This window comes from Schistocerca americana, chromosome 6 (assembly GCF_021461395.2).
Source record: "Schistocerca americana isolate TAMUIC-IGC-003095 chromosome 6, iqSchAmer2.1, whole genome shotgun sequence".
Classification (NCBI taxonomy): domain Eukaryota; kingdom Metazoa; phylum Arthropoda; class Insecta; order Orthoptera; family Acrididae; genus Schistocerca; species Schistocerca americana.
The window spans coordinates 176,417,862-176,444,145 of record NC_060124.1 but is presented as its reverse complement, the minus strand read 5'-3'; the positions used below and the strand labels follow the sequence as shown (position 1 = coordinate 176,444,145).

At 45.1% G+C, this 26,284-nt stretch overlaps 1 non-coding gene across 1 annotated transcript; it reads right to left on the bottom strand.

The window, feature by feature from the left end:
- Nucleotides 1-2,435: 2,435 nt before the first annotated feature.
- Nucleotides 2,436-2,510, bottom strand: Trnat-ugu. The gene has a single exon. It is a non-coding gene; the product is annotated as a tRNA-Thr (tRNA).
- Nucleotides 2,511-26,284: the final 23,774 nt, after the last annotated feature.

The window sequence follows — 26,284 nt, the reverse complement described above, 5'->3', positions numbered from 1 at the left end:
AACCGGAACATTAAGTCCCTACTGCTGCAGCGACGACGAGCAGCCGCTCCGGAAACTAATACCAAACATCCAAACTCTGAGAGCTGGAGAAAAGCATTTCTGCGTAAATGAGTCGAAATATTCGCGTCGTTTCCGAGACTGCTATAGTTCTAGCAGGGCGACGTCTAGATAAAGTTCTCAGACGCTGTACTGCAAGTAATTTCTTCTCTCATTCTTAAAGCTATTTCCTCTTTAAAATACGCGACTTAGTTCATTACCTTCTTTCTTCCCTCTCTGCTTTACTATTCCATAATTTCGATGTTATGGGAAACTTCATTTGTCATAAATATTAATTTTCTCACGCACCATTCAATTGAAAAATAGCTCTTTAGGGGCGTGCTTGGATTATTTAAGCTTACTCATAATATTTCATAATACAAGGTCCTTCCGTAAGAGCGTGCAGAAATTCAATAAGACATAGAGGATGCTCCACTGAACAATTTCAGGTAGGGAACCTGCAGTCGGAGGAACCAGCTTGAGGAGATAATAGGAATAAAATCAAATTACTCTGTACTTTTTTAATTTACATTAGTTACAGTTGACAGCAATTACCATCACTGACACAATGAAAGTACCAGTTGTACTGTGTCTTACAAAATGTGCTGAAACTGACGGCCATCAAGCTTCTGACGCACTCTGACAAATATTCCTGGTTACAATACTGACAACTGATTTTTAAAAAATGTTCAAATGTGTGTGAAATCTTATGGGACTTAACTGCTAAGGTCATCAGTCCCTAAGCATACATACTACTTAACCTAAATTATCCAGAGGACGAACACACACACACCCATGCCCGAGGGAGGACTCGAACCTTCACCGGAACCAGCCGCACAGTCCATGACTGCAGCACCTCAGACCGCTCTGCTAATCCCGCGCGGCCAACTAATTCCATCTCCGTATCCACTGGGGTCTCATACACAAGTGACTTTGGATATCTCCATAGGAAATAATCAAGGGGATTCAGGTCAGGTGGCCTAGCAGGCCATGAAATAGGACCTCCCCTTCAATCCAGCGACCAGGAAATACAGCACTGAAAATGGTTCAAATGGCTCTGAGCACTATGGCACTTAATATCTTAGATCATCAGTCCCCTAGAACTAAGAACTACGTAAACCTAACTAACCTAAGGACATGACACACATCCATGCCCGAGGCAGGATTCGAACCTGCGATCGTAGCGGTCGCGCGGTTCCAAACTGAAGCGCCTAGAACCGCTCGCCCACGCCGGCCGGCTTACAGCATTGAGATGGTTGTGGACGTCCACACTGAAGTGAGACGGTGCACCGTCATGTTGTATAACATCCTCTCACTGACAGCCAAGGGTACGTCATCCAACAACTCAGGTAGAACTCTTTGCACGAACCTCAAATACAGGTGGCCATTCAGAAGGCCAGCTAGTGGACATGGCCCAACGAGATTGTCGCCTACAATGCCAGTCCAGATATTCACAGCAAAACGTACTTGATTCTGTGACTCTACTACAGCGTGAGAGTTTTCCTCATCCCACACATGGTTATTCCTGCTGTTCGATGTAACAGCACGATTAAATGAGTCCTCGTCAGTAAACAGCACGATGTGGAGGAAAACTGGTCGGTCAATCCATTGTTGGAGCAACCCCTGACACAAAGCGACCCTCGGTGCAAAGTCACTCAACGCATTGCATGGACTCGTTGTGGGTGATATGGGTGTAATTGTTGTTCGTGGAGTACTCGCCACACGCTAGTATGTGCAGCGCCCATTTCACGTGGAATACTACGAGGACGTGTAGTGGGGTCCGCTGCAACACGTTTCAGCCCCTCGTCTTCAAAATTGGGTGTGCGAGTGGTCCTCGTGTTGCCAGGTCCCTCGTTTCTTCTTCGCAATGAGCCAATCTCCCGCATTCGTGTATCGAGAGAAATAAACACTCGGCGTGGCGTATGATGCCTTTGAGGAAATCGTTCCCTGCGCAGCTTTCCAGCAGAGAGAGCACTGCAACGTACTTCCCCATACACAAGGTGCACGTCAGTGAGTTCTGCGAAACTGTACCGGTACTGCTCCATCGTATTGCACTGTATGTCTCTGAACAGCACTGAGTAATGAATGAATGGGTCTGTCGTTGATTCATAGAACGTTGTGGCATGAGAAATTGTAAATACGATACAACAGAGCCATCTTGTGAACAAGTAAAGTAAACAACACTGGCATCACGTCTTCCTGATAATCGAGCTCGTCCTCCTTGTTTCCTTGCAGGAAGTAAAGAATGTACATGTATATATGAAGGTAGTATCTGTTTCCGAGAGAACAGTTATCGTTGATGACCATGCAGCTTTCGTTAGAATGAAATGATAATTAGATGGACACCATCGCTGCAAACAGGCGTTGATATACTTCATTGGGGACGTGTTGAAAATGTGTGCCCTGGCCGGGACTCGAAGCCGGGATCTCCTACTTACATGGCAGACGCTCTAACCACCTGAGCCACCGAGGGCACAACATGTCCCCAATGAGGTATACCAACGCCTGTTAAAAGCGGGGGGTGTCCATTCGATTATCATTTCATTCTAACGAAAGCTGCACGGTCATCAACGGTAACTGTTCTCTCGGGAACAGATACTACCTTCATATATAGTTAAAATATGGCTTCCTGACCATTGACCCTCATGTGCGAACGCACTCTTACGGGACTTGGTAGATTAATCTGCCATGAGTAATGAGTATGATGGGCAAACATCTATTAGGCGCACTACGAATGCAATGGTGTGGACATGTTGGGAATGTGGGTCTCACGGGGAGCGTGCAGGGGATAAGTCCCTGCAGGCACACTATGCCCTGTGCCCTCGCTGGCTCAGATGGATAGAACATCTGCAATGTAAGCAGGAGACCCTGGGTTCGAGTCCCGGTCGGAGCACACATTTTCAACATGTCCCCCAATCGTAAGTCGTGCTCAGGCACTCGGCCAGTGCACATCGCGCGGTGACGGGCGGTAGCGCGGGCCAGTGTTTACGTCGCGAGCAGTGCTGCGGTGGAGAGCTGAGCAGCGTGTGCGAGCGCTGTTAACGTTTGTTTCTGTACCACTGTTGTAAGTAAGATGTCGACAATTAACAGAGCGAACAGCGTTCAGTGTGTTTTCGATCGTGCTGCCTTGCGACCGACGGCTTTCGAAATCCATGAGTGGATTTTTGAGGATCTGAAATTGCCGGAAGATATAGTCGACACGTTCCAGTTGGACTTTGCGCAGTACTCGTTATTTATCAAATTTATTTCGAGTGACACTTATGAGAAATTCGTTGAGGAGCATGCTGGTGTGAGACCATTTCGTCGTAATGATGGCAGTATTAGCAATGTCCAAATCGTGCCTTCGGGATACGGAGTGAGAACCGTCAGGGTATTTAATGTGCCACCTGAGTGCCCTAATGACCTGATAGCACGTTCTCTGTCACTGTACGGCGTTGTTTTGTCAGTTACCAATGAAAAATGGTCGAGTGCATATCGCTACCAAGTTAACAGCGGGGTGCGAAGTGTACGTGTGGACTTAAAAAAGCATATACCTTCGTATGTTGCCATTGGCGGCTGTCGTGCACAGGTAACTTACATTGGACAACCTCCTACCTGTTCGATCTGCAATTGAACAGAACATCTGCGGATGAACTGTACACGTCGACGTCCATTTCAACTTCCACGGGAACGTCCTGCAGACGGTAGTGAAAAGCTTGTTCCGCTATTGAGTGAGGTAGTCGCGGGGACGGTACCACCACCTCGGCAGCCGGAACGTGTTAGCGAGGCGGAGATGCCAGTTCAGGTGGAATGCAGTGACCAAGACATTTGCGATAGGACGGACGTCGATCCGGCACCGTCATCCTCACCGGGGCAGTTACCGCTGGATAACAACGATGCGCCAGCCACCTCTGAAACTAAGCCGTGTGAGATACAGGAGTGGGTGCAGATCAGTTTGCCTGAACCGCCCCTATCGGTAGAGACTGCAGCAGAAACGAAGAAAGGCCGCCGAAGGAGAAGCAAAGGGAATAGTAGCAAAGAGGAAAAGTCGGATGATTTGAGACCCGTACATATGTCAGAAAGTGGCAGCGAGACTGAACCTCAATCTTCTTGCTGCGTGCGCTGCGAGGACACCGCGAGGCAAGAACGCATTCGTGAACAGACCAAACACCTGAAGGCACTACTGAGCGCTGAGAGGGAACCGAGCACCGTAACGGCTAAGAGGAAGAGCGAACAGAGTAGCGAGCAGCTGCAGCAGCGCTCCCGCAGGAACTCGATGACGTCAGTCGCAGCCCCGCGTGGTGGCCAGGCGGACGCGACCACGCTGACAGACTCAGCCGGCGGTGGCGGGCAGGGCGGCGCGCGCACCGCGCAGCACCCCGACAGCAATGAGCCGTGGTGGCAGCAGGACGAGGAGATGCAGCAGTAGCTGCTCTCGCGCATGACCATCGCGCTGCGACATTTCCACTCTCAGAGTACTCCAGACGTTCCCAACGAGTTTGATTCAAAGACGTCGAGAAGGACGATCCAACACAGAGCTCATTGTCCTCTGAACCATCATGTGCGATAGCCAAACCTACAACGTTACCACACTTAACGTCAATAGAATTCAAAGTGCGGTGAAACTCCGTTCGCTAACTGATTTCTTGTATGGTACCAGCGTTGACATTGCCCTCCTACAGGAGGTAGTCACAGTCTTAGAAGTGCCCGGTTACGTTCTCATTGATAACATCGATCTCCAGGATGCTGTAGGCACTGCCATACTTCTGCGCGACGGTATACCATTTACGGATGTGCAGCGGCTGCCTAGTGGTCGTGGCATTTCTCTTCGAGTGAATGGTGTGCAGATTGTTAACGTGTACGCTCCCTCAGGTAGCACTCATAAGAGAGATCGCTCAACATTTTATAAAAACGAGGTTCCCATTCTTCTTAGCGCTTGTCGTGCACATCTCATCCTCGGTGGTGACTTCAATTGTGTGCTTAACGACAGAGACCAAACTCCTAACACGAACAGATGTATCGAACTTGAACATTTAATTCATGGCATGCGTCTTCACGATACATGGCAACAACTGCACGGTGAACGGGTAGCGTACACCTTCGTAACCAGTCATTCTGCCAGTCGGCTGGATAGGATCTATGTGTCCGAGGCCCTCCAGCGACACGCTGTGAACTGTGACATAGCTCCTGTCAACATCTCCGACCATTGTGCGTATCAGTGTTACCTTAACCTACGCCACCAGCAAATATACCGCGGGAAAGGCTACTGGAAATTGAATGTCAGCCTTCTGCAGGATGCCCAACTTGAAGAGGAGGTGAACATAACGTGGCAACAGCTCCAGCGGCAACGACGTCGTTACGATAGCGCTCTCCAGTGGTGGACTCAGTGTGCTAAGCCCAAATTAAGCCTCACCCTCAAGAGTTACGCCCGACAAAAAAGCTTTTGGCAGAAACAGACTATTGAGTTTTACTATCGCTGTTTGAGAGAACTGTACAGTCGCGCTAACAATCCTTCTCGCGATATCGACATAAAGATCAAACGATATAAAGCGAAAATCACGGCGATACAAAGCCAACGAATGCAAGGCATCATCGTGCGAGCCCACCCCAAGGACGTTGCCGCCGAAGAACGGGCCTCTCTGTACCACATCCTGAGAACGACGAAACGGTGTAAAGCCATGTTGATTGAAGCCGTCGTTGATGACGCTGAGAATGCCATCACGAAGCAACGTGACATCATCTCGCACGTCTACGACTATTATAGTCAACTTTACAAGAAGCAAGCCGTTGATGAACACTCGTGCGACGATTTTCTTAGGACCTTGAGCTGTCGCTTGTCACAACAGGATACTGCAAATCTGGAATCTCTTTTCACAGAGGACGAAATCCGACTGGCGGTCCACAGTGCAAAGAAAGGGAAGTCACCAGGACCCGACGGTCTCAGCGCTGAGTTTTACCAGCGTTACTGGAACCTCCTTGGTCCGACACTCCTCGAGATAGCGAATGAACTCTGGCACCTGGAAGTTATACCCAAGCCATTTACGGAAGGTATCACCCTGCCCTTACCGAAAAAAGGGAACAGCAGGAAGGTCGAAAACATGCGACCCATCACACTCCTGAATGCCGATTTCAAAATCATCACCAGATCGATTAAGCTAAGGATGCAAACCGTCATGTACAAGGTTTTAGGCAGTTACCAGTACAGTGCAGTGCAAGGCCGAAGTGCAATCTCAGCAGCCTGCGATTTGAGGGACATCATCTGTTCGTATGCTGAAACCAAAGGACAGGGCGCTCTGATCTTTCTAGATTTTGAGAAGGCTTATGACCGTGTACGTCATGACTTCCTCTTTAAAAGCATGAAGAAACTAGGTTTTGGACTTCATCTCAAGAATTAATTCGCAAACTTACTACAAACGCCTCTTCACGGATTCTCATTAATGGCCACTTTACAAAAGAAGTTTCCATTGAGCAATCCGTCCGCCAAGGATGTCCTCTGTCAATGATTTTGTACGCCATTGCAGTGGAGCCGCTACCGAACAACTTGGCGCATAGCGGGATCGGACTTAGCGTCGAGTCTGTCACTATCCCATGCATTGCGTATGCTGACGATGTATGCGTAACTGTGTCATCATCGCAACGACTTCTGTCAGCGGAAACTCTTTTACAAACTTTCACGTTTCTTTCAGGAGCAATACTCAATAGAACTAAAACCACAGCTTTGCAGATCGGTGGCGGTATCGGAGACATATCCCATGTTACCTGGTGCAAGGTCAAGGAATCTCACACAACCCTCGGTGTTACTTTTGAGGCCAAACCAGACAAATTCCTGACGAAGAACTGGTCACACATGCTTAATAAATTACGTGCTGCTTTGATACTTCACTCCGACCGTGACTTGAACATACTACAGAAAGTTAAGACCATCGAGATCGCCATTACGAGCAAGATGACTTATTTAGCGCAAATTCTTCCAATCTCCGACCATCTAGCCAAGAGTAGACAACAAGCGTTATGTTGGTTTCTTTTTCGGGGGCACATTTTCAAAGTTCAATTCGATACCTTAACCTTACCTTCGTTCAAAGGTGGCCTTAACCACATTAAAGTACACAAAAAAATATGTCACCCTGCTCCTAAATCGCATCAGGAAGGAGTTCCGTACCCGGAGGACCAGTATCATCACAAACCTCATTCAGCGGTGGAAGCCTCATAGCCTTGACCCACCCGTTAATATCGCCGGCATTCCACTTTCTTAACGACATGTGCGACTGTACTACATGGAAATGAGCTACATTCGACACAACATTGTCGATAACGGAAGCCTGACGAACAGGAAGCTTTATGGCCTTCTCACGACAACAAACCACAGGAATCGTCTCGAAGAAAAACATCAACTTACACATTGGAGTATAGTATGGCGGAATGTGCACAGCGACGTGTTACCGTCACGCGTCATAGCCGACTGGGATCTAACAGTCAACGATAAAGTAGCAACGAATGAAAAGCTACATAAAATTGTCCTTCATCCAACGCCCAACTGTGACGCATGCTGAAGGGTCGATACGCTTCTTCATAGGTTCACGTGCGGACATGCAAAAGAAATTACTACATTTCTTCGTCAACGATTGTCGGTGATAGACCGTACGACGCCCTGTGGTGTAGATCTTTTAGAGATCATTCAGCCACAAAAACTGAGACATCCACGAGCAAAAAACAACGCTGCAACGTGGATCATGGGCCACACAGCATCGTTTGTTAAGCAGAATAGGCATGCTACTTTCCTCCACTCTTATTCCTACATAGAAACTGAACACTTTAAAATGAGACAACACTGTGACTATAGGAGGATATTTGGAGATATGCTGAACATCATAATTAACGGTTAAATGCTTCAAATACAATATTTCGGATCGCAGAGGTTGCCAGTGACCTGTATGTATGAATCCCATTTGCTTCCTGGGACTTTAGTACTTGTCGGAATTTTACGATACTATTCAGATGCTCACCAATGCAGAAGGCATTTTTTCTTTCCCGTTTTCGCTTTCACATTTCCCTTCTCTCGCAGAGCGGTGGAGCAACCTTCCTTCAATTATGAAGTGATACTCTTTTGTGCACCATAAAAATTTCTGTTTACTACTTGGCCCAAAAAAAAAAAAAAAAAAAAGAAAGAAAGAAAAGATGGATGGAGTGTCTGCAAAAAAAAAAAAAAAAAAAATGGATAGAGCGTCTGCCATGTAAGCAGGAGATTCCGGGTTTCGAGTCCCGGTCGGGGCACACACTAAAAAAAAAAAAAAAAAAGTTGCGTAATGGGAAGTGTCGCGCACCGTAAAGAAGGCGTCGTGAGTTCTATTACATTCGCTGCTGCATCTTTTAAAACGCAATTCTGCTGTCTGCTGTAGTTATCAATTTAATGGCACAAAAAAAATGAAGGATATCAACGCCTGTTTGCAGCGAGGGAAAGAAAGCGAAGAAGAAGAAGGTGGCTGGGGTGGTAATTGTGCTGATTATCCATCGAGTATGGAGGCCAACGACCGCAAACTGGAAATGTTGTCGAAAAATACAAACCCACCATCATCAAAGGAAAATATAGCATAGAGAAGAACCGATACGAAAATCATGAGAGGTTATTTCTGGGACACACATACTTCCAGACTCTTACACCTGTCCCTTTGTCACTGGGTAGCAACCGCAACGTACATTCACTTGAACCTACTTACTATAATCAAGCCTTACTCTCCCAAAATTTTCAGCCCCACATTTGCCTCTGATACCAAAGCAGTTATACGTCAAAACAATAGCTTGCGTTCTATGAATAAACCCTGCTTATCTTCTGGATTCGATTCAGTAAATCTTCATTATTTATTCAATCTGAAGCAAAGCAAGCGCCGTATCGTGTGTGAGATACAGAGGCGATTGAGTCTGCCTGGACTTACCGCAGTTAACTGCTAGTAGCGCCACGTCACGTTAACGCGTCTGCGCATAGCGCACAAGTATTGCACCACAATTAAGTACAAAATTAAAAATCAAAATTTACTACTAAAACTTTGTTAAATATTTTAGTATAATAACATTTCAAATATCAAGTCTTTATGTACCTAGCCTTGATAGTTTCCGTAAAAGAATGCCGTTTTAAGAGAAAATTAAGTGGCGCTAAATAATATACCTAGAAAGGCAGAATTTGGTCAGAATGTGCCTATAGAGCTCATAAATAAGTGGTGCAGGTTTCAAAGCTAAAGAGCAATAATTACGACCGGAATCCACGTTTTCAGGTAAATGGAAGGCGCTAAATATTGGACTTCTAAACGTAAAAATGTGTTTTATGCTTTAGTTCACCCTACAAATCATAACTGAGGGAGCACGTTAAGATACCTCTTATAGTTTTTGAGTAATTAAGCAAAAACCAATTTTATAGCTAAAGTATACCCAGTTGTAGTAAATTAAGCACTTGTAATTTTAAGAATAGAGAATTTTGGTTAAAGCAGATGCTAAAACCTACCAAATAATAGAGCTATACCAAATTTTAGAGGTGTAGTATTAATGCAAGTTCTAGTAAAGCTATGGTTCAGAGGTGACGATCTACCGTTAGTTCCTCTAAAAATATTCTAGATGGCACAGTCTTTATTTAAGGGAGCTGAAACTTTTTCTGTGCTTTCAAACAACTTATCTGAATACATGTAAAAATTAAGAAGATTCTAAATTAAATCATAACTATGTTATTAAAGATCATGTGTCCGAAAAGCGGTCGTTCTGGGGCTGCTGCCGTGTGTTAAGGCAGTAGACAACAGATGTTCCCTCGGTAGTCCGCTGCGGCACATATACAAATACAGCCCGAGAGGCAGTAAAACGGGCACACTCCGAGCGGAGCAGCCGTAGCTTGGGCATGGCGTTATGCTCGAAGCCACGCTGCGAATAAAACACGCGCCTGGCCACGCGTAAAATGTAACACTGTCGTGTTCTGAGTTAGGGTATTGCGGTGTAGGGCACGAATAGCATAGGCAAGTTGTTGGGGGCTAGCCTGAACTGCTAGCATGGGGACTTTCCACGGCCGGGGTCCCTGCTGCGGAGGGACCAGCCCGCGTCGTGTAGGCAATGAAAATGGTAGAGAACAGCCGAGATTCCGCGGATAGGGGCCCTCCTCCCCAAAGCCGACCTGCCACACCGACGACGGACAGCCGACACACGGAGAAGAGCTCAGAATGGAGGCTGCAGCTGAAGACACAGCCTCAAACCCGCCGCAGTTCTACTTGGCCGAACTACCGGCCGAGGAACAACAGATTCGCGACATACTGCGCCGCTAGCAATTACGACGAGCAACGGCAACCAAAAGCATTCGACCTGGGAGACATAGTAGCCATACCGAGGAAGAGGAACACCACGTTCGCTCCTCCTCGGAAGAATCAGACGCCTCGGAGGGCGAGAGCAACGGCGCCGACACAGACCTTGACGATTCGCATATGGCGTGCGACCCTTCAGACATGTACCCATCCTGTGAGCAGGCAGACAATGCCGGCTTCCAGACCGTCACCAACAAGCGAAGAATAAGGAAAACCACCGACCAACCGACCACCACCGTAGAAGCAACCAAGAGGGTATAAACCAGGGCACTAACGTTTGCTGCACCAGTCAGCAACTCATACACGGAACTACAGGAGGAGGCGGGAGACCAACACCACCCCCCGACAACGACGACAGCAACTGCATCAGGAAAGCCACCGCCGTTCGTGGTCTACCACACGAGAGACTACTTGCAACTTAACGCAGAAATGAAGAAGAACATCGAAGGCGAACTTCGAGAAATTTACATAGGCGATCACATCAGATACCACTTCACGTCAGTGGAAGATTACAAAAAAGCCACCAAGTTTTTGGAGGAGAATAACCTTCACTACTTCACACATCAGCTCCCCGATGACTGCAGTCTAAAAGTGGTCATGAAAGGAATGCCTGAAACGGTGCCCCCGCAGACTATAGCCAACATTCTCATCGGGAGAGGATACCTTATCAAAGACATCCACCAATACAGCCAGAGGGATGAGAAGACGAAGGAACTCAAACCAATCCCAGTGTACGTTGTCTCCCTCCCGAAAGAGAAGAAATCTGACCAAATTTACAACGAAAAATACATCATGGAAACGCGAGTGTATAAAAACTGCCAGCTACTCAGACACACCGCGAAGTATTTCCGACTGCCACCATAATGTGTAAAGTTTGCCGGCCCGCACTCATCCGCGGCCTGCAAACTCCCCCCAACGGAACAGTGCACATGCCCCTCTGCGGACAAAAAGGGGCACCCAGCACATTTCAGAGGCTGCCCAGAATGTCAGAGGGCCCTAAAACCATTCAGGCTTTCAGTCAACCTCCGAGACACCCAGACCAGCCGACCGGCGCCTACGACTGCACCCCCAGCACCACCCAACACGGAGGAACACTTCCCATCGAAAATACCCACCAGTACGGACCATGGCATGGGGCCACCAACCAACCCAGACGCCACAAGAAGAAACCACCACGGGAGCAGCAGGCGACACCATCAAACAAATCAGATCTCTTTTCAAGTCACTCTTCAAACCGGAAAACGTCGCAGAAATCAAGGCAACAGAAGCAAACATCCAAAAAGCCACCGAACCATTCTCAAAACTTTTGACACTGGCCCAGGGAGTAATGGTTCAAATGGCTCTCAGCAATATGGGACTTAACATGTATGGTCATCAGTCCCCTAGAACTTAGAACTACTTAAACCTAACTAATCTAAGGGCATCACACACATCCATGCCCGAGGCAGGATTCGAACCTGCGACCGTAGCGGTCACGCGGTTCCAGACTGAAGCGCCTAGAACCGCACAGCCACACAGGCCGGCCAGGGAGTAATGTCTCTCTTCGAATAGGATGGCCCACAACAACAACACGCGAGACATTGCCTCGGCCATATGGTACACGAATGGGATAAAAGACAAGAAGGAAGAAGTGGAACATTTTATCACCGAATATAACGTGGACGTACTACTTGTCAACGAGACCCACCACCGCCTAAATGAAACTTTGAAACTACGAAACATGTTCGCCTACCGCACGGACAGACAACTCAGAAGACGAGGTGGTACAGCAGTCTTCGTCCGCCGATCGCTAATTCACCACCAAGAAGATTTCCCCCACCGAAACCATCTGGAAGCTACCGCTGTCACAGTCCGCACCAACACAGGAAACATCACATTCTTTGCCACATACTTACCGCCCCTTGCAGAACGCATGAGAGAGGACTTGGAAACGCTCACCAGCCTGTCACCGGCAACACTCATCGGCGGAGACTTGAACTCGAAATATCAGTCGTGGAATTCTCGAGCGAACAACAGAAACGGAGACTGCCTGCTTGGATTTGCAAAAGACCTCGGAATCGAAGTCCACGGACCAGACGAACCTACATATATTCCGATATTCCAGAACCGCAACCCCGACGTCTTGTGTATTGTTCTAACAAAAAAACATTCCTGCAGAAGTGTAACTCACAACAACCCATGACCTTTCCTCCGACCACCTGCCGTTACTCATCGCACTACGCCGTGTACAAGTCTCCAACGAACGGTGGTTCAAATGGTTCAAATGGCTCTGAGCACTATGGGACTTAACTGCTGTGGTCATCAGTCCCCTAGAACTTAGAACTACTTAAACCTAACTAACCTAAGGACATCACACACATCCATGCCCGAGGCAGGATTCGAACCTGCGACCGTAGCGTCACTCGGCTCCAGACTGTAGCGCCTAGAACCGCACGGCCACACCGGGCGGCAAGTGTATGTCGATTACATGAAAAAGTAAAATCATCTTTACCGTTTAGATAAATAACGGGATACGATGTATGTGACAGAAAAGTAACTCTTGTGATTGCTGATTTGTGGTGGGACGTAGCCTTCGTGGTACTTGATAGTCACGAACATCGAAGGACACAGAAAGAGACTGATCGCCAACATAATCTGGATTATTAGACTTGAATAGACAACAGATAATCGCAATCACGAAGAACTTGCAATTGCGCCATGTTGTCAGACGTTATCGTCAAAGTCAGAATTGCTGATGCTAACAGACGCAATTCCCTGTATGAACAATCTGTGTGTGTGCTCTGAGTAGGGACAAATAATTACGAAGAACAATAAACTTTAATTCAACTTTAATCCTTCGTGTCGCATACATCATTTAATGGACATTTAAAGTGTATTTGTGGAATTAACTGATTCTTCGAATAACATAAAAGTGAAAAATGATTTACTGACAATTTAACTGTAAACAGCAATAAGTCTACACCGAAATAAGAAGAATTCTGAACATTGATCAAGGGTATGTTATCTCTGGGATTACGTAGTGTAGTTGTTGAATACGCGACGTAGTGACGCCTTGACGACGGAATAATAATTAACAACTCAATATCCTCGCAGAAATCATGATGTGACATCGGATTGGGTGATGGATTGATGATTCAAGACATTTTATTTTCAACGTTTGAATACCCATTCTCCAACCGGGCATAAGAACTACAGTCAGCAAGTTCGCGTAAATTGGAAAGTTTGTCGCGGACACCCAAAGGCCTTTTGGTTATCATTTCAGATCAAGGCAGTCATCGCGTTATCGAGTGGTGCCGTCGCTATATTTATAAGTGGAGAAGATCGACAGACATCGAAAACCATTGCTTTAATTACAAGCAAGGGCGGTACAGAGTTGTTATCAGTTTTGAGAGACAGTATCTGAAAAATAACCAAACTGCTCGAGGAATTTCTTTTTATAATAGTTATAGATTAGCGTTGTCGTGATCGACGGGCGCCGTTGCACGTCATCTCAAGTGGGACAACCATTAACATCGAGCCGAGACGAAAAGAGACGTCGAAGTACCTTAAGCAAAATCTTCGAAAGAGTGATGCTAAAGTGCATCCAACAACCCTTAATAGAAGATGGGACAATCCGACCACAACAGTATGGGTTCGAACGAAAATTATTGGCCGAAATGCAAGTCGTAAGAGTAGTGGAACACATCACCAGTCACTTCAATGTTTCACAATCCACAGCGGCGGCATTCCTCGACTGGGACAGAGTCTACGACCGAATGTGGCATGCCAAACTAGTCAACAAACTGGCCACCCAGACGTCAATACCGGACTGCTACGTGCAACTAATAGCGGACTATCTAGCTGACCGCCAAATAACAGTGCTGTGACAGTGGAAGAGAAGAAATCCAGCACCAGGACCCTAACAGTTGGCATACAGCAATGTTTGGTGCTCTCACCAGCCCTATTCAACGTCTTCCAAATAACAGTGCTGTGACAGTGGAAGGGAAGAAATCCAGCACCAGGACCCTAACAGTTGGCATACAGCAATGTTTGGTGCTCTCACCAGCCCTATTCAACGTCTTCATCAAATATCTGCCATTGGAAAACAACGTTCAAAAAATGGTTCAAATGGCTCTGAGCACTATGCGACTTAACTTCTGAGGTCATCAGTCGCCTAGAACTTAGAACTAATTAAACCTAACTAACCTAAGGACATCACACACATCCATGCCCGAGGCAGGATTCGAACCTGCGACCGTAGCGGTCGCGCGGTTCCAGACTGAAGCGCCTAGAACCGCACGGCCACAACAACGTTCAACTGGCACAATTCGCTGACGAGACGGCATTATACATGGGCGGTCGGCAACACTTTGACGACGTAAGCCGCCTCCAGAGACAGATGGGCAAAGAAGTCACCTGGTGCCGCAGTAACAAAATGGTGCTAAATGCAGACAAGTCGAGGATAGTTTATTTCAGCAAGAAAAGACCCAGTCTAGATGAAATTCAGGTCCTAGGCCGACAAATCCAGTGGTCACGATCAGTCGAATACCTAGGCGTGGAACTGGACAACAGCTTGTGAGGTAACGGGAGAGTTGTGGCGCCCTGGAAATATTTTTAATTCAGAGTTGGCGGCCACCGCTTGGGTTGCTCAGCAAGCCGCAGCTCGTTAGCAACCGCGTGATGCTGCACAACGGCCAGAACATGTGGTCCAGCCAACCCCGTGGCTCAGAATTCTATGGTGACGCTGTGTCGATGAAGGAGACATGCCAGGAGTGCCAAAGATAGCGGACTTTGTGAAACTTTAATGGCAGACATTTCACAGTTCGTATAGAAATTAATAGTAGCCAGATGAATCATGATACCTTAAAAAGAAACATGTAAATTACCATTATTTGCACGACGATTCTGATGGTGTAATCAGATTTTCAATATCTTTATTAGTTTAAAGTTTAGTATGTGCCGATAAGATATACAAGTAACACCCAGCAACGAATTTCCAAAATCTAAATGGTTCATCCGATTTTGTCGATCGATGTGTCTTTAGAAAGCTATTAGTGCAAACCTAGACTGATATTAATTATCGGTATGTAACTTGAATAGTACATCAGTTATTAGGGGTCAAAGTGGCCAATTGCTGTCGATGGTGTTAGGCCATAAGTACTCCACAGTTACACGAAGAAACGGTAGCAGCATGCTTATAAATATATTTATTCGTCTATGTCTTTGTTCATATCCGATATATACCATTGATGGAGAAACTGATCAATTATTTTCTGTTATTTAGAAAACACAGAGACATTAGGCTACTGGCTTAGTTCTGTTCTATTTCTTTGATATATGTTTATTTAATTTGTTTATGTATTAATAACATGTGTTAGGGCATGTTTATGGTCTAGCCGTAGGAATATTTATTTAATTTCAAGTTATTTAAATGTAAATCCAGTATTTTGAATGTATTTCATTATCCAGAATGAGATTTTCACTCTGAAGCGGGGTGTGCGCTGATATGAAACTTCCTGGCAGATTAGATCTGTGTGCCGGACCGAGACTCGAACTCGGGACCTTTGCCTTTCGCGGGCAAGTGCTCTACCAACTGAGCTACCAAAGCACGACTCACGCCCCGTCCTCACAGCTTTACTTCTGCCAGTACCTCGTCTTCTACCTTCCAAACTTAACAGAAGCTCTCCTGCGAACCTTGCAGAATTAGCACTCCTGAAAGAAAGGATATTGCGTAGACATGGCTTAGCCACAGCCTGAGGGATGTTTTCAGAATGAGATTTTCACTCTGTAGCTAAGTCATGTCTCCGCAAAATCCTTTCTTTCAGGAGTGCTAGTTCTGCAAGATTCGCAGGAGAGCTTCTGTTAAGTTTGGAAGGTAGGAGACGAGGTACTGGCAGAAGTAAAGCTGTGAGGACAGTGCGTGAGTCGTGCTTGGGTAGCTCAGTTGGTAGAGCACTTGCCCGCGAAAGGCAAAGGTCCCGAGTTCGAGTCTCGGTCCGGCACACAGTTTTAATCTGCCAGGAAGTTTCGTATTTCATTATGTTTGTGTGTGATGGCTTGGAGACAGGGCGGGAGCGCTCTAGCCAACCACAACGATGATCCAAAAAGGACACATGGAGAGACTTTATGGAAGTGGGGGAGGAGCATCGTTTCGTGACAGGACAGGGGAGTTCTGGACAGTACTGGAGGGGACACAGGAAAGCCCTGGACAGTACGGCGGGTTGGAAGCACGGTCGCGGGAAATGCAGGACGTGGAGCAGCGAAGTACGATCGCAGAAAAGACTTGAGAGTGGAGCAGTTTGCGCGTGGTCGTGGGAGATAGAAATATTTCGTAGTGCCGACTTGCGCACTAGTGAGATTTCCGTGGCTTCTGCAGTGAAGACGTAGTATGCGTTTAGAAGTGAATATCTCGTGAGCTATGTTGTTATTCATAACTAATTACGTGAAGCACGCGAAAGAACTTGCCCCCCTTCTAACAACCGTGTACCGCAAGTCTCTACAGGAACGGAAGGTTCCAGATGATTGGAAAAGAGCACAGGTGGTCCTAGTCTTCAAGAAGGGTCGTCGAGCAGATGCGCTAAACTATAGACCTATATCGCTGACGTCGATCTGTTGTAGAATTTTAGAACATGTTTTTTGCTCTCGTATCATGTCGTTTTTGGAAACCCACAATCTACTCTGTAGAAATCAACATGGATTCCGGAAACAGCGATCGTGTGAGACTCAACTCGCTTTATTTGTTCATGAGACCCAGAAAATATTAGATACAGGCTCCCAGGTAGATGCTATTTTCCTTGACTTCCGGAAGGCGTTCGATACAGTTCCAAACTGTCGCCTGATAAACAAAGTAAGGGCCTACGGAATATCAGACCATCTGTGTGGCTGGATTGAAGAGTTTTTGGCAAACAGAACACAGCATGTTGTTATCAATGGAGAGACGTTTACAGACGTTAAAGTAACCTCTGGCGTCCCACAGGGGAGTGTTATGGGACCATTGCTTTTCACAATATATATAAATGACCTAGTAGATAGTGTCGGAAGTTCCATGCGGCTTTTCGCGGATGATGCTGTAGTATACAGAGAAGTTGCAGCATTAGAAAATTGTAGCGAAATGCAGGAAGATCTGCAGCGGATAGGCACATAGACAAATGAAATCTATTGCGAATACATAGAAAGAAGGATCCTTTATTGTATGATTATATGATAGCGGAACAAACACTGGTAGCAGTTACTTCTGTAAAATATCTGGGAGTATGCGTGCGGAGCGATTTGAAGTGGAATGATCGTATAAAATTAACTGTTGGTAAGGCGGGCACCAGGTTGAGATTCATTGGGAGAGTCCTTAGAAAATGTAGTCCATCAACAAAGGAGGTGGCTTACAAAACACTCGTTCGACCTATACTTGAGTATTGCTCATCAGTGTGGGATCCGTACCAGATCGGGTAGACGGAGGAGATAGAGACGATCCAAAGAAGAGCGGCGCGTTTCGTCACAGGGTTATTTGGTAGCCGTGATAGCGTTACGGAGATATTTAGCAATCTCAAGTGGCAGACTCTGCAAGAGAGGCGCTCTGCATCGCGGTGTAGCTTGCTCGCCAGGTTTCGAGAGGGTGCGTTTCTGGATGAGGTAGCGAATATATTGCTTCCCCCTACTTATACCTCCCGAGATCACGAATGTAAAATTAGAGAGATTCGAGCGCGCACGGAGGCTTTCAGACAGTCGTTCTTCCCGCAAACCATGCGCGACTGGAACAGAAAAGGAAGGTAATGACAGTGGCACGTAAAGTGCCCTCCGCCACACACCGTTGGGTGGCTTGCGGAGTATAAATGTAGATGTAGATGTAGAAGTAGGAATCTATTGTTTCCCTGCTATTCGACTTATATTTTACTTAATTGCTAGACCATCGAGACCAATAAGTGTTTTACAGTAATAAAGGGAATTCTTAAAGGTACTTTTGCCATCGTAATCGTCATTTAAAGTCGTTAAAACAGTACCTGCAGGATTTATTTCATTGCAGTCTTTCATGTATAAATGTCTATGTTACGTTAAAAATTCGCAATTGCGAGTGATAGGAACCTTCGACCATTCGATTCATGTATATATTCATATTGTATACTGTAGACTCAGCAGTATTTGGCTTATAATGCGGCAACTACGTATCCCAGCCCCTAGACAACGAAACCAGACAAAACCTTTTAATATTTCAACTCTGAGGGCGACACCAGACATCATTTCATTTTATGTGAAAGCCCGCAAGTTTATTTTTCCACCTTCACATCCAGGTAAAAGCAAAAATGCACGCAAATGGCCAAGGCCGTGATTCCGTTCTTCATCAGAAAAGACTTGAACCAGGACACCAAACTACGACTCTATAAGGCAACAGTCCTTCCACCTGTTCTATAGGGCAGCTCGACATGGGGGATCGCCTCTAACACGCAACTGAAATCCCCAGAGGTAGTACAGAACAAGACACTCAGATGGACACCCGCCCCCCCCCCTCCTCCCCCAGTGGGAAAGCACTAAAGAACACCACGCAGCCACCCAAATAGATACTCCATTGTTAGCCGTAAAGAAGAAGGCCACAAAAATGTATGCCAACATAGAAAACCACAGAGACACACTCCCACAGTTAACTCAAACTGGGAGTGACCCGCCCCCGACTAGGACTACGATTCAAAATACCAATGTGCCTAATAGAAGAGAAGTAGGATTACAAACCCGAGCTTGACAATCTAACAGAAAAATAATGTACACCAACGAAGGTCAGCTAAGGGCCCATGAGGCCCAGGGGCGCCTGTCCCTTCAAATGTAAATATTGTATATAATAAAGATTGTTAAAAACCAAACCTTCCTCCTGTACACGGCGAGTCGCATAAGCGACGGGCCTGCACACGCACACACACACACACACACACACACACACACACACAAAAACACAGTAAAAAGGTTCACTTCACTCTCAGCCACTGTAAGATCCACGTCTGTTAAACGACGGATCGCGCTCTGCCTCGGATGACGTCACAGGCGGACTGTGACAAATCGCGTATTTGCGGTAAAAACGGATAGTGAACTCGCGAGCACTGTACACCGTCCTGATTGCTTAGAATTAGCCAAAATGACTGTTAGTGTGCCGTCCGTGAGAATTACAAATCCGCGTGGCAAGTGGTGAATATTATTTCCACTTTGGTGGCGAGCATTAACTTTGAACATTTTTTTCGAACATTGCTTGAGCATTAATTGTCAGGGCGAAAGAGAATCTGGTAGGAACGTACCGTAGAGATCGCCTGTGAACTGATAATAGTGCTGCTTAGAATAGAAAGATTCACTGTCGATTGTACATAGTGAATTTCAAGGTGCTGTACATGAGAGACTTTAGTCAGTATATAAACTTCATACTTTCATTTAAAATCATAGTCCTGATCCCGCTAAGTAGAAGCAGAATAGAAACATTTCTCTCAATGGGCTGGACCAGAATGTGGCCGTGCAGACTGGAATCTAATGTCAGTGTTTCCCTTCGTTTTCGACTGACCACAAAATTAGTTGCTGGCTCGCTTGAGAAAGACCGCGAACTGTAGTACCAATACCAAAGTCAAAGCACAGCAAAATTTATACCTGCCGCTCCACGTATCTAACGACATAATCCTCGGCTTTCGCTCATAGCACCACATTTTAAAACTTTTATTTCTTTTCTTGATTGTCCTGTTTAACATAATGATTCACTTCTGTACAAGGTTACATTCCAGACAAATAATTTCACAAAAGATTTCTCAACGCTTGAATTCCTGTTAGATGTTAACATAATTATCTTCCTTAGAATCGGCTTCCTCGCCATTGGCAATCTGCAGTTTATATCTGCTCCTGTTTTGGTCATCAGTCTACTGACTGGTTTGATGCGGCCCGCCATGAATTCCTTTCCTGTGCTACCCTCTTCATCTCAGAGTAGCACTTGCAACCTACGTCCTCAATTATTTGCTTGATGTATTCCAATCTCTGTCTTCCTCTACAGTTTTTGCCCTCTACAGCTCCCTCTAGTACCATGGAAGTCATTCCCTCATGTCTTAGCAGATGTCCTATCATCCTGTCCCTTCTCCTTAACAGTGTTTCCCACATATTCCTTTCCTCTCCGAATCTGCGTAGAACCTCCTCATTCCTTACCTTATCAGTCCACCTAATTTTCAACATTCGTCTATAGCACAACATCTCAAATGCTTCGATTCTCTTCTGTTCCGGTTTTCCCACAGTCCATGTTTCACTACCATACAATGCTGTACTCCAGACGTACATCCTCAGAAATTTCTTCCTCAAATTAAGGCAGGTATTTGATATTAGTAGACTTCTCTTGGCCAGAAATGCCTTTTTTGCCATAGCGAGTCTGCTTTTGATGTCCTCCTTGCTCCGTCCGTCATTGGTTATTTTACTGCCTAGGTGTCAGAATTCCTTAACTTCATTGACTTCGTGATCATCAATCCTGATGTTAAGTTTCTCGCTGTTCTCTTTTCTACTACTTCTCATTACCTTCGTCTTTCTCCGGTTTACTCTCAAACCATACTGTGTACTCATTAGACTGTTCATTCCGTTCAGCAGATCATTTAACTCTTCTTCACTTTCACTCAGGATAGCAATGTCATCAGCGAATCGTATCATTGATATCCTTTCACCTTGTTTTTTAATTCCAATCCTGAACCCTTCTGTTACTTCCATCATTCCTTCCTCGATGTACAGATTGAAGAGTAGGGGCGAAAGGCTACTGCCTTGTCTAACACCCTTCTTAATACGAGCACTTCGTCCTTGATCGTCCACTCTTACTATTCCCTCTTGGTTGTTGTACATATTGTATATGACCCGTCTCTCTCTATAGCTTACCCCTACTTTTTTCAGAATCTCGAACAGCTTGCACCATTTTATATTGTCGAACGCTTTTTCCAGGTCGACAAATCCTATGAAAATGTCTTGATTTTTCTTTAGCCTTGCTTCCATTATTAGCCGTAACGTCAGAATTGCCTCTCTCGTCCCTTTACTTTTCCTAAAGCCAAACTGATCGTCACCTAGCGCATTCTCAATTTTCTTTTCCATTCTTCTGTATATTATTCTTGTAAGCAGCTTCGATGCATGAGCTGTTAAGCTGATTGTGCGATAATTCTCGCACTTGTCAGCTCTTGCCGTCTTCGGAGTTGTGTGGATGATGCTTTTGCGGAAGTCAGATGGTATGTCGCCAGACTCATATATTCTACACACCAACGTGAATAGTCGTTTTGTTGCCACTTCCCCCAATGATTTTAGAAATTCTGATGGAATGTTATCTATCCCTTCTGCTTTATTTGACCGTAAGTCCTCCAAAGCTCTTTTAAATTCCGATTCTAATACTGGATCCCCTATCTCTTCTAAATCGACTCCTGTTTCTTCTTCTATCACATCAGACAAATCTTCACCCTCATAGAGGCTTTCAATGTATTCTTTCCACCTATCTGCTCTCTCCTCTGCATTTAACAGTGGAATTCCCGTTGCACTCTTAATGTTACCACCGTTGCTTTTAATGTCACCAAAGGTTGTTTTGACTATCCTGTATGCTGAGTCTGTCCTTCCGACAATCATATCTTTTTCGATGTCTTCACATTTTTCCTGCAGCCATTTCGTCTTAGCTTCCCTGCACTTCCTATTTATTTCATTCCTCAGCGACTTGTATTTCTGTATTCCTGATTTTCCCGGAACATGTTTGTACTTCCTTCTTTCATCAATCAACTGAAGTATTTCTTCTGTTACCCATGGTTTCTTCGCAGCTACCTTCTTTGTACTTATGTTTTCCTTCCCAACTTCTGTGATGGCCCTTTTTAGAGATGTCCATTCCTCTTCAACTGTACTGCCTACTGCGCTATTCCTTATTGCAGTATCTATAGCGTTAGAGAACTTCAAACGTATCTCGTCATTCCTTAGTAATCGAATTGAAATCTTCCCGTATCTCCCGGCCTTTTCGAAGTATACGTCCTCCTCTTGTGATTCTTGAACAGGGTATTTGCTATTACTAGCTGAAACTTGTTACAGAACTCAATTAGTCTTTCTCCTCTTTCATTCCTTGTCCCAAGCCCATATTCTCCCGTACCCTTTTCTTCTACTCCTTCCCCTACAACTGCATCCCAGTCGCCCATGACTATTAGATTTTCGTCCCCCTTTACATACTGCATTACCCTTTCAATATCCTCATACACTTTCTCTATCTGTTCATCTTCAGCTTGCGACGTCGGCATGTATACCTGAACTATCGTTGTCGGTGTTGGTCTGCTGTCGGTTCTGATTAGAACAACCCGGTCACTGAACTGTTCACAGTAACACGCCCTCTGCCCTACCTTCCTATTCATAACGAATCCTACACCTGTTATACCATTTTCTGCTGCTGTTGATATTACCCGATACTCATCTGACCAGAAATCCTTGTCTTCCTTCCACTTCACTTCACTGACCCCTGCTATATCTAGATTGAACCTTTGCATTTCCCTTTTCAGATTTTCTAGTTTCCCTACCACGTTCAAGCTTCTGACATTCCACGCCCCGACTCGTAGAACGTTATCCTTTCGTTGATTATTTAATCTTTTTCTCATGGTAACCTCCCCCTAGGCAGTCCCCTCCCGGAGATCCGAATGGGTGACTATTCCGGAATCTGTTGCCAATGGAGAGATCATCATGACACTTCTTCAATTACAGGCCACATGTCCTGTGGGTACACGTTACGTGTCTTTAATGCAGTGGTTTCCATTGCCTTCTGCATCCTCATGTCGTTGATCATTGCTGATTCTTCCGCCTTTAGGGGCAATTTCCCACCCCTAGGACAAGAGAGTGCCCTTTACTTCTATCCGCTCCTCCGCCCTCTTTGACAAGGCCGTTGGGAGAATGAGGCTGACTTCTTATGCCGGAATTCTTCGGCCGCCAATGCTGATTATTTATCAAAATTTAGGCAGTGGCGGGGATCGAACCCGAGACCGAAGTTTTGATTATGAACCAAAGACGCTACACCTAGACCACGTGTCTATCTGCTCTACCACCTCTTTAACGCTATCGTCAGTTTTTCTTAGTGCTCAAATAGAAAAAAAAACTCGAGTACTACTTTTAGCGTCTGATTTCCTAATTCAATTTCTCAGCTATTCCTGATTTAATTAGTTTACACTCCATTATCAATGTTTCACTTTTGTTTATTTTTCGTCCTGCAACTTCTTTTCAAGACACTGTTTATCCTCTACAACTGATCTTCCAAGTTCTTCACCGTCTCTGATATAATTACGTTGTCATCGGTAAACATAATTTTTTTTTTGTTTCCTTTGCCTGAACTTTTTCATCTACAAATTTAGTTTCTGTTCGCTTTACTGCTTGCTCAACGTCATTGTCAAATATCATGAAGGATAGACAGCAGCCTTGCCTCACACTCTGCTGAGTTACAACCTCCCTTTCACGTCCATCCGTCCAACAGCCTTTTCTCTCTGTATTATACACCAGCTACCTTTTCAATTTCAAAGTGTTTTCAAGTCAATAACGTCAAGACTCTATTACCTGCCAATGTTATAAACATGTTTGCTGGCCTTCCGTCTAAATTAAGTCATAGGATGAGTATTGTCTCACCTTGTCCTACTGGAGAACGTTATTAATAATGCTCTCAAGTACAAATTTTCTCTTTTCTGATCTACAGTTTCTTTTCAAATGGTTCAAATGGCTCTGAGCACTATGGGACTTAATATCTAAGGTCATCAGTCCGCAAGAACTTAGAACTACCTAAACCTAACTAATCTAAGGACATCACACACATCCATGCCCGAGGCAGGATTCGAACCTGCGAGCGTAGTGAAGCGCCTAGAACCGCTCGGCCACACAGGCCGGCAGTTTGCTTTCACTCAAATTCATACGTATTATAAAAACGGACGTATGTTTATGTTGCACATCTCCTCCTAAACTACTTGACCGGTTAAAACAAAATTTGGTACACGTATCCCCTAGTATCAGGAAACAATTAATGTGGGAGTGAGAACCACCAACCTATCATAGTCCACGAGATATGACATCAAAAACAGATTCTTGAAAAAGTACCGCGTCATGTATGACGTTTACTTATTACTTCTTTGCTACTAACTTGATTAGTAATAAATTTTGCAGAAAGTATTTACATAGCCTCTAAATGCATTAACAAAATTATATCGTGGTACCACACATAGTTTAGGAGGCATGACTTCATGAACTCTGAGAAGTAGTGAAGAATGCTGCATTGTGCATGGCGTTCAGATTTATTAATTTTTTGGTAAGAATTCTTTTCGCAACACATTTTGCAGGTATTACTCACATATGCCGCTGTATGTACCCAAACAAATATATCATCGTGTTACACATAGTTTAAGAGATATGACGTAAAAACTGAGATGCGTGAAAAAATTCCGCATCTTGAATGAAGTTTTAATACATTTATTCTTTACTAGTAAGACACTCGAGTCAATTTAAGGAAATCCCTGACATCTGGCAGCGCTTTTGACAGCTTTCATCGGCGCTGTGATAACGGCTGTAGTCGAAAACAATAGCCGTCTATAGATCTATGAACAGACGTTGCCTCGGAGACGTTTACAATGTAGAGCTGTAGACACTAGAAGAAGCTGCGCCCAGCGTGAAGAAACTGTCTGGGATCATCTCACACCGAGTCTAGTGCAGGAGCTAAACAAACGTCACAGAGAATTTATGCTTTGCATACTGTATCCTTAATTTGGATACTGTATTTATACATTTGTACATCATGCATTTTTCTATGTACGACTGTTTCATTTCCGAGGTGTTTTCATGAATACATCGAAAAGTAATTTTTTCGATATATATAGTCCGCAGCTCGTGGTCGTGCGGTAGCGTTCTCGCTTCCCACGCCCGGGTTCCCGGGTTCGATTCTCGGCGCGGTCAGGGATTTTCTCTGCCTCGTGATGACTGGGTGTTGTGTGATGTCCTTAGGTTGGTTAGGTTTAAGTAGTTCTAAGTTCTAGGGGACTGATGACCATAGATGTTAAGTCCCATAGTGCTCAGAGCCATTTTTTCGATATATAGTCTACAAGCGCAGTCACTTTTTATTTTCGTTTCTAACAGAAAATTGGCAAACTGAATACCCCGGCAATGCCGGGCCTGTCAGGCGTTGTGGTCTTCAGTCCTGAGACTGGTTTGATGCAGTACTCCGTGCTATTCTATCCTGTGCGAACTTCTTCATCTCCGAGTACCTACTGCAGCCTACATCCTTCTAATCTGCTTAGTATATTCATCTCTTGCTCTCCCTCTACGATTTTTACTCTCCATGCTGCCCTCTAATACTAAATTGGTGATCCCTTGATGCCTCAGAACGTACCCTACCAACTGATCCCTTCTTCTAGCTAAGTTGTGCCACAAATCCCTCTTCTCTCCAATTCCATTCAGTACCTTCTCATTAGTTACGTGACCTACACATCTAATCTTCAGCATTCTTCTGTAGCACCACATTTCCAAAGCATTTCTTGTCTAAACTATTTATCCTCCATGTTTCACTTCCATACATGCTACACTTCCTACAAATACTTTCAGAAAAGACTTCCTATACTGGATATTAACAACTTTCCCTTCTTCAGAAACGCTTTCCTTGCCATTGTCAATCTATATTTTAAATCCTCTCTTCTTCGACCATCATCAGTCAGTTTGCTCCCCAAATAGCAAAAGTCATCTACTACTTTAAGTGTCTCATTCCCTACTCTAATTCCCTCAGCATAGTCTGATTTAATTCGACTACATTTCATTATCCTCGTTTTGCTTTTGTTGATGTTCATCTTATATCCTCCTTTCAACACACTGTCCATTCTGTTGAACTCTGACGGAGTTACAATGTCATCGGCAAACCTGAAGGGTTTTAGTTCTTCTCCCTGGATTTTAATTCCTACTCCAAATTTTTCTTTGGGTTCCTTTACTGCTTGTTCAGTGTACAAATT